The 10,266-nt window shown below is 40.3% G+C and overlaps 1 pseudogene; it reads right to left on the bottom strand.

The window, feature by feature from the left end:
• Nucleotides 1–4,171: 4,171 nt before the first annotated feature.
• Nucleotides 4,172–5,044, bottom strand: LOC102819637 (annotated as a pseudogene).
• Nucleotides 5,045–10,266: the final 5,222 nt, after the last annotated feature.

The following is a 10,266-nucleotide window of genomic DNA, read 5'->3' on the forward strand; positions in this document are numbered from 1 at the left end:
CTGTACAGGGTTTCTGAGGCTGTAAATCTTTACGGGAACAGAACGCCTCATCTTTCTCCCTTGGAGTGGCTGGTAGTTTCAAACTGGTGGCCTTAAGGTTCGCAGCCTGATTCGTAACCACTACGCTACCAGATGATTTAAAATATAGAAGACTCTCTTATATTGTAGAATGTATAGAGTCAGGAATACCTTTTCTTTAAAAAAAAAAAAGCAAGTAATGTCTTAGAAGGAAAGAAAATTGTAAAAAAAAAAAAATTTAAATCAGGAACTGAAGAGAATAACTACTCTAAAAAACTTTCTGTGCACATTTTTGGTACATACTTAGAAACACACCCTAATACTGCTGTTCACACTCAGCTTTTTAAACCTGCACTTTGCAAGGGGTTCTGGCAGGGTACTATGGGTTAATGTACTGGACTGCAAAGTCTATTTAAACCTCAAGGTCTGCAGTTCAAGCTCACCAACTGCTCCTTGGAAACCCTATACATGGTCGCTATGGGTGGGAACTGACTGATTGGCACTTAACAACTTTACAAGTTGGTGGCCCTCAAGGGAAAAAACAAAAACAAAACTCTCTTAGGTACATTCATGGTCTCTGAGGTATAAAATAGAGTTATCTTCATCCGTGCTGCTCTGAGTGCTAAATTAAGAACAGAACTCAGTCCCTACGACAGAAAATATATAGGGTCTTAAGGGTTTGGGTTGGGAGCCCTGGTGTGGCGCTGCGGGTCAATGCATTGGACCGCAAGATCAGCGGTTCAAGCTTACCAGCCACTCCTCAGAAACCCTATACAGGGTCACTATGAGTCAGTACCAACTCAACAGTACTTAACAATAACAGCAAGGGTTTGGGTTTAAAATACCAGGACGAGGCTGCTAGGATGGAACAGAGAAAAATGTATCCAATGCTCTTATAGTTTCTTGCCTCCAGGAATCTCTAAAACAGAATGCAGCATCAGGGCTGAGTAATCGGTTTCCATACCTGATCACAGGGAGTGAGTTACTGAGGTTAAAATGAATATGTACATTTCTGACATGAAATTCTGACTCCTATGTCTGTCATTTCCCCCAAACTGACACTTGGCTTTAATCCTAAGCATGAACTGCCCTCATCATCATCAACTCGCTTTGTCATTTTGGAGACGGAACCAGGCTTCCTAACTGGTCTCCTAACTCCATTCTTTCCCCACAGTCCACCCTCCATACTGTAATTAGAGCAGTTATTCTAATGCATAATTACGTATGTCACTTCCCAGCTTTAAAACTCCACTCCCGTCAGAAGTCAGAAACTTCTCATTTCAACCAGAAGGAAATCTAAACCCTTTACCCCAGCCTTCATGAACATCTTATCTGACTCCTGCCAATCTCCTCACCCCTTTGATTCCTGTAGTTGAGTCCCACTGGCCTCCTCTCTGTTCCTAGAATACTTCAAGCTTGTTTCCTCCTTAGACCCTTTGCATCTGAAGTCCATCTTGCTTTGAAAGCTCTGCTTTTAGATCTTTTCAAGGTTGTCTTTTTCTTATCACTCAGGTTTCAGGTCAAATGTAACCTCTTCAAGCAGGTTTTCTCTGACCATCTATCTAAATAAAGCCTTCATCATTTCACTTGGTCATAATGTCTTATTTTATCTTCACAGCCATTGTCAGCATCCAAAATTATCCTACTTACGAATTTATATTCCAGTTGGAAAAGCCAGACAATAGCACTTTGAGGTCAGGAGCTGTGTGGATCACTGCTGTATCTCCAGCCTGTAAGACAGTCCGTGAAAAATAGTGGGTGCACTATCTGTTAATGAAAACAAAAAATTAAACGTTTATAATTTTGTAATTGTTATATCATAACTCTTCCTGCCACTTGGCCATCCTTCTGAATACCTCTTCCAGTCCTTATTTCTCCAAAGCAGAGTTTATTCCAAACTTCATCATCTCCTCAGACCTGCTCGTGGATTCTAGATCTCACTCCTGCAGATGAATTGACTTCACGGGAGGCTTTCTGCATTCTCAGAGGAAGGGAAACTTCCCCTACTCCCTCCATTCCTTTCCTCTTCTTCTGCCCTTTTGCCCTTGTGTGATATTCTTCAGTCTCTCACTCTTCACTGGCTCCTCTTCATCAAGCTAAAGGCTGAGTTGTTTTTATCTTTTTAAAAAGTAGGCTTTGTGTGACCTCCTAGCTAATTGTTTCCATCACCTAGAACTTAGCTCCTTGAAATTTTAGTGTGTATTCAATGTTCACTCTCCAAGCTGTTCCAATTGACTTCTGCCCTACCATGCTACTGACTGTCCTTGGTTAGGCCTAAGGCATCCTCGTGGCTAAATTTAGACTTTTATTCTTGTCTTCCTTAAACTCTACAGCATTTGCATAAGTCACTCATCAGAAAAGAATGAGAATATTTTTTTTTTCTCTCTCAAGAGGTCTAGCAGAACTTTGTTTTATTTCATTCTATGAATGCTCAATATGGGTGACATTGTCCTCAAAGAACAAATATTGGTTCTTGTTGTTGTTGTTGTTAGGTGCCATTGAGTCGGTACTGACTCATATCCACCCTGTGCACAACAGAACAAAACTCTGCCTGGTCCTGGGCCAACCTCACAATTGTTTCCACACTTGAGTCCATTGATGCTGCCACTTGGCCAACCAATCCATCTTTTTGTTTGTTTGTTTGTTTTCCCAGTGTATGTCAGTAACTTTATTGAAAGGTATATCCCTTCATAATATAATGGTAATTTTGTTAGGTTACCTATGCTAACTGAAAATTAACAGTGATGTATTCAAATATTGAAATGTATCAGCCATTTAAGAAAACAGAAAACTTATCCACAAAACATAGTTTAGAAAATTTAAGATATATTGTGGCTCTTTGGCATATTTCTCCATACATATTTGTTCATAAATATCTGTAACGTGACGTGATGTCAAAAGTAATCTGAATTGGTTACAACCATTCTGGATAGTCTCAGGGTGCACAATGCATTTGGTAACTGTTTTTAGTGCTTTCACAGTTGTTGTTAAGTACCTTCGAGTTGATTCCAACTCATAGCAACCCTGTATAGGGTTTCCAAGGAACGGCTGTTTGAACTGTCAATCTTGTGGTTCAAACCGAACTTGTGGCCCAGTTTTTATTCCAAAGCACCACAGCAGGGCTACCTCAGCTACCTTATGCCTACTTACTTTCCTAAGATTTTATTTTGGCACACTTGTTAAGTGCCATCGAGTTGGTTCTAACTCACAACAACCCTATAGAGGGTTTCCCAGGAGCAGCTTGTGGATTTGAATCACCAATCTTGTGGTTGGCAGTCCAGTTCTTACCCTACAGTGCTACACCATGACTCTCATTTTAGCACAGTAGGGACATTTAATAGAATATACTTTGTTCCTTTTACACAAAATTCTCAGAGGAAATGGCAGTTTTATAAAAACAGCCCTTAGTAAAAATTTCTGGAGTGTTAAATCTAACCTGAACTTGCATTAATAGGGTAAGGCAATTTTGATTCTCAATGGGACTAGATTGAGGCAGTAGACTCTGTATAAATAAAACTTTAAATCATGAATACAAATATCTCCTCTTCTCTAGAAAAATCTATTGAAGATAATGAGTATGTCAAACTTACCAAGTCTATTATTTTTGTTTTATATAACAAACCCTTCAAATATAATTGCTAGATAGCAATGAAGTCCACATATCTGCATTATGTACTTGCATCATGGATGCCAAGAAACCGTTTATGCTGTCGTGAATGGTAATCCTTAATATGTCTTAAAAGTGTATTTGTAAAATAATTGGTTTTGATGTAAGTCTCATAATATAATCACACTTAAGATGACTTAGTTTATATAGGTTACTATTTCAATACCACCTAAACATATTGATTCAATATAGAAATTTAGGTCAGTGTTAAAAATACAGATTCACAGTCTACCACCCCAGGCTTCTCATTACAGTTTCACATTTATATTCTTAGCTTAGATTTGTATGCATCACAGGTAAATTCAAGTCTAAATATAATTCCACTATAGCATAATATTAAGTAGTCAGTTTTCCTAATCTGAGAATAAATTCAGTTGAGATGTTTTGAGGTTTCACAGTTTAAATCCATTCTAACTATGAATTCCATCGCTGAGGGTTGTAGAGAAAGGATTCAGAGAAGAATTTTTTGTTGCTATAATAATCCGATTAAGGGACTGCTTCAGGAATTGTTGGAAGGTGGGTTATCCTATAGTAACTATGCTTCAACTGCCTTGCCATTCATCCAGAAACAATCCATTTGAGCTTCTGAACATTTGGTTTGGAACATTTGTTTGATAAATGTTCTGTTATACACTTGGAGACGAGTTCTTGCCAGAAGGTCAAATCTCTGCCATTTATCTTGGAATGTTTCTGAGGACATTCTAGTTTTTCTGTTAATTGTATACACTTCTGTGATTGGCTCTCCAATGCAATGATAGATAAAGCAAACACAGAGGGCTTTGCTTTAGAAAATATGATCCTGCAGTGGCAGGCCTTAAGTTGAGCTTCTAGTCTTTCAAAAGTAAGGCTGTTTCTCCTTTCAAATGGTAAGCTCTCTTGAATGAGTGAATAATAGAGTTGCAGAAACTGAACGGCAGTAGCAGCTTTAACTTTCCAACACACCTTCTCCAATACAATCATTTCCATTCTCATCAAGTCAGAAACCGTGAACTTACACTGGCTTATTCGGATCAAGTCATTTGCCAGCGAGACATTTCTCTCTTCTTCTATTGATTTTGCAGCCAAGTAGAAGCAGCTCAGTCCTACACATCTGAGGTGCTTGGACTGTACCTTCATTTTGGACAAAAACCTGTCCAGTAAATTCACAGCTAAAGAAAATGTTTCCGTGTCAAAGCCAAAGAACTGAGTTAGACTAAGAAGATCTTTTACTTCAAAGTCTCTTAACCTTGCCGTCATTCTGAGGCCATTATCATGAGCAGACTCAATTAGACTCAAGCCGAAGACCTTTGGCTGTTCCAGCAGGGCATTCAGCTGGTATAGCGGTTTCTGAGCGTCAGTTGTTGTCAGTACCTCTATCATCTCACCTTGATCGCGACTGCAGCTCCTTAGCAGTAACTATGCTTCCCGGGCCTGCTCACACTTCACACCACGATATCAGGTCTGAGAGGCCTAAGAGGCGAGGGGGCTCATGGGCAAGAGGGGAGCGGCCCGGGGAGGAGGAGCGGTCCTGGGCGGAGGTCTCGGCAACGCAACCCAGACGAAACCACCTTCCGTCAAGCCTTATACCTAGTAGTGGCCAATCCATCTTGCTAGGGGTCTTCCTCTTTTATTCTGACCCTCCACCCCACATAACATGATATCCTTCTCCAGTGACTGGTTCCTCCTGACAATATGTCTGAAGTATGAGAGAGGAAGTTTGGCTATCCTCGCCTCCAAGGAGCACTCTGGTTGCACGTCTTCCAACACAGATCTATTGGTTCTTTTGGCAGCCCATGACACTTTCAATATTCTCCTCCAACACCATAGCTCAAAAGCATCAATTCTTCTACAGTCTTCCTTATTCACTGTCCAGCTTTCGTATGAATATAAGGTTATTGAACATACAATGGCTTGGGTCAGGCGCACCTTAGTCCTCAAGCTGACATCTTTGCTCTTTAACACTTTAAAAAGGTCTTGTGCAGCAGATTTGCCTAATGCGATACGTCGTGTGATTTTTGACTGCTGCTTCCATGAGTGTTAATAGTTGATCCAAGAAGAATGAAGTCCTAGACAACTTCAATCTTTTTTCCATTGATAAGAATATTGTTTATTGGTCCAGTGGTTAAGATTTTTGTTTTCTTTACATTGAGATGCAATCCATACCGAAGGCTGTGTTCTTTGATCTTCATCAGTAAGTATTTTAAGTTCTCCTCACTTTCAGCAAGCAAGGTTGTATCATCTGCATATCACAGGTTGTTAATGAGTTTTCCTCCAATCCTGATGCCACATTTTTCTTCATATAACCCAGCTTCTTGGATTATTTGCTCAGCACATTGTTTTACTAAGTATGGTGAAAGAATACAACCGTGTCACACACCTTTCTTAATTTTAAACCATTCAGTGTTCCCATGTTCTGTTTAAACAACTGAGTCTTAGTCCATGTACACATTCCTCATGAGTACAATTAAGTGGTCAGGAATACTCATACTTCACAATGTTGGCCATAGTTTGTCATGATTCACACAATCGAAAGCCTTTGTGTATTCAATAAAGCGCAGGTAAACATCTTTCTGGTATTCTCTGCTTTTAGCCAAGATTCATCGGACATCGGCAATGATAGCCCTCCTTCCATGGCCTCTTCTGAATCCGGCTTGGACCTCTGAAAGTTCTCTGTCAATGCATGCTTGCAGTTGTTTCTGTATTACTTTTAGTAAAACTTTATTCGCATGGGTTATCAAAGATAGTGTCTGATGATTTCCGCATTCTGTTGGGTCACCTCTCTTTGGAATGGGCACAGATATGGATCTCTTCCAATCAGTTGGTCAGATAGAAGCTCATAAAAATTAAATACTTTGTTCATCAGAAGACATTACAAAAAGAGTGAAAAGGCAAGTTGCTAAACAGATTAGAGAACATCTTTGGAAACCATATATGTAACACAAATCTAATAGCATATATGTTGTTGCTGTGTCATTGATCAGTTCTGAAACCGTGTATAGGGTTTCTGAGAAGTGACTGGTGGGTTTGAACTGCTAACTTTCAGTTAGCAGTCCAATGCTTATCCTATAGCACTACACAATATATACCATTGTTGTTAGCTGCGGTCAAGGAGGTGCCTACTCATAACAAACCTATGCTGAACAGAAGCAAACACTGCCCAGTCCTGTACTATCCTCACAATTATTAAGGTTCTTGAGGTCATTGCTGCTGCCATTGTGCCAATCCAACTCATTGGGGGTCTTTTTCTTTTCACTGACCCTCCACTTTTCAAAGTGTGATATCTTTTTCCCGGGACTGTTCTCTCCTGACAGCATGTCCGAAGAACAAGTCTCGCCATCCTGGATTTTAAGGAGCATTCTGGCTGTACCTCTTCTGATGCAGTTATGTTTGTTCTTATGAAATTCTTTCAATATTCTTCACCAGCACCATAACTCAAATTCATCGAATCTTCTGTAATCTTTCTCATTCATTGTCTAACTTTCACATGTGTAGGAGGCTATTGAAAGTACAGGTGCATCTTACTCCTCAAACTGACATCTTTGCCCTTGAACTTTAAAGAGGTCTTATGCAGTAGATTTGCCTAATGCAATGCATTATTTGATTTCTTGACTGCTGCTTTCATGAGTGTTGATTGTGATCAAAGCACAATGAAGTCATTGACAAAATTCATTATCATGGTATTATTGATCCAGTTGTAAGGATTTTTCTTTTATTTACGCTGAGGTACAATCCACACTGAAGGATGTGATCTTTGATCTTCATCAGTAAGTATTTTAAGTCCTTTTGACTTCTAGTCAATACAGTTGTATAATCTGGCTTACACCTCCCTGGCTTAAAACCGTTCAGTATCCCCTTGTTCTGCTCGAATGACTGCTGCTTGGTATATGTAATGGCTCCCCATGAGCACAATTAAGTGTTATGGAATGCCCATTGTTTTCAATGTTATCCATAGCTTGCCATGATCTACACAGTCAAAAACCTTAGCATAGTCAATAAAGCACAAGTCATCGTCTTTCTGGTATTCTCTGCTTTTAGCCACGATCCATCTGATATTAGCAATGTTATCCCTAGTTCCACATTCTCTTCTAAATTCAGTTTGGGTTTCTGTCAGTTCCCTGTTAATATACTGTTGAAGCAGTTTTTTAATTATCTTCAGGAAAATTTTACTTGCCTGTGATATTAATAATATTGTTCAATGGTTTCTGCATTCCATTGGATCACTTCTTTCTGGAATGGCTACAAATATGGATCTTTTGTAAGCAATTGGTCAGGTAGCTGTCTTCTTAGTATAGATGAGTGTGTATAGATGAGTGCGTGCCTCCAGTGCTGCATCAGTTTATTGAAAGATTTCAGTTTCCAGGAGTAGGAGGGATAGGAAAGAGGATGTTATTGTTTGTAGTGGAGTGAGTTTCTATTCATGGTGCTGAAAATATCACAATGGTTAAAGATAATGGATGCATAGCCAATTGATGAAAATGATGCCACTAAATTGTAATAAGTTGAATTGGCAAATGTAGTGTGATATATGGGAAGGAGTTCAAAAATTCATGGAAAAATGGAATTAAAAGATAATGGAATTTTTCTAAAACTTTCTGAAGTCCTGTCATGTGTGTGTATGTGTGTGTATTTTTAAGCCCTGGTGTGGTACTGTAGGGTAAACACTGGACTACTAACCTCAAGGGTGGCAATTCAAACACACCATCTACTCTCAGAAGTCATATACAGGATTGCTATAAGTCAAAACCTTCTAGACAGCACACAATAACACTATATATATAGACAGAGAGAGAGAGAGAGAGAGAGAGAGAGAGAGAGAAAGAAAGAAAGAGAGAGAAAGCCTTTGTGTGGCACTGTAGGATAAAGCACTGGACCACAAGGTCAGTTTGAACTGCAAGGTCAATGGTTCAAACTCACCAGCCACTCCTCAGAAAGCCTATACAGAGTCACTGTGAGTTGGAACTGACACAACACATAACAACAACATATATGAACACACACACACGCACACACACATAGAGATTCCTGGTGTGACACTGTAGGATAAGCACTGGATACTGAACCACAAGGTTAGTGTTTCAAACCCACCTTTTGTTGTGCCGTTGAGTTGGTACCATCTCATAGTGACCTTATGCACAATAGAATGAAACACTGCCCGATCCTGGGCCAACCTCACTACTGTTGCCATGCTTGAATCCATTGATGCTGCCACCTGGCCAATCCATCTCATTGGGTGTTGCAGACCGTGAAGGCCTGGTCAGAGGTTCGAGGCCCTACAGGCCCAAGTGTAACAGATCTAGCCACCTGGCAGTTAATAACAATTATTTTTATTAATTGCAGACATGAAGCCCTTGATATACACAGATAAATGTAATATTTTCCTAAAAGTCAAGACTGTAAAATTCTAAACAGGCAAAGTTCTTCCCTCAGAGAATTCATTCAAGGTAAATTGGGTGGCTCCCTGGTTTGTTCCAAGGACAATAGGAATGCCCTCCCTAAAGTGTTTCCAGGTGCTGCCTATTCACCCAGGCGCCTCTTTTCCTGAAGAACCTGGGCTGGGCAGCCGACACAAAAGGAATCCTCCCGATCCACCCTTTCCTCCCTCCATTTGAGGCTAGGTGCTAAAAGGTATGTTAATTAAGCTTGAGAAACCAAGTTGCTGTAGTGAGATTTGAACCTGCAAAGTATGATGTAAAGTTGCCTGAATGTCTGGAAAAATAAGATTGACAGCTGTACCTTGTCTTGGCCCCTCCTAACTTTGTGTAAAGTACCTCCCCTAAATAAAAGGAAGGCGCAGAACGAATCCAGGTGCATTACGACTGGCAAGGCGTGCGTTACAGCATGCAAGGGGCACAGTCCAGCCTTGCAACCATAATGCCTGTTTAGCTAAGATGTTTACTATGCAGGATATTACGGCCTTCGTGGCTGAGATGTTTGCAACACAGGATCTGCCTGATGCCAGTCCAGCATTCACTCTGGTTTCGGAGTGTCTCTTTGTCTCTTTGCGTCTCTGTGTCTCTTTTGCTATTTCTATAGCCGCTGGATCTCCCCTCCTCGTGAACCAAACACTCGTGAACAACACAACTATGCCGAGGCAAGTCCCCGGTAACTGGGGGTCTTCCTCTTTTTCTCTGACCCTCCACCTTACCAAACATGACATCCTTGTCCAGCGACTTGTCCCTTCTGACAATATGTCCAAAGTATGAGAGAAAAAATTTGGCCATCTTGACCTCCAAGGAGCACTCTGGTTGCACTATGGATCTATTGGTTCTTTTGGCAGCCCATGGTACTTTCAATATTCTCCTCCAACACCATAACTCAAAAGCATCAATTCTTCTACAGTGTTCCTTATTCACCGTCTAACTTTTGCATGCATATGAAGTTACTGAAAATACCATGGCTTGGGTCAGGCACACCTTAGTTCTCAAGCTGACATCTTTGCTCTTCAACACTTTAAAAAGGTCTTGTGAAGCAGATTTGCTTCAGTTCCTCAGAAAACTTTTTCAGGGTCACTATGACTCAGAACTCACTTGATGGCACTTAACAACTGTGGGATAAAGCACTGGACCTCAAGTTCAATTTGAACCATAAGGTCGGTGGTTTAA

The sequence above is a fragment of the Chrysochloris asiatica genome, unplaced genomic scaffold, assembly GCF_000296735.1.
Source record: "Chrysochloris asiatica unplaced genomic scaffold, ChrAsi1.0 scaffold00082, whole genome shotgun sequence".
In the NCBI taxonomy this organism is placed as follows: Eukaryota; Metazoa; Chordata; class Mammalia; order Afrosoricida; family Chrysochloridae; genus Chrysochloris; species Chrysochloris asiatica.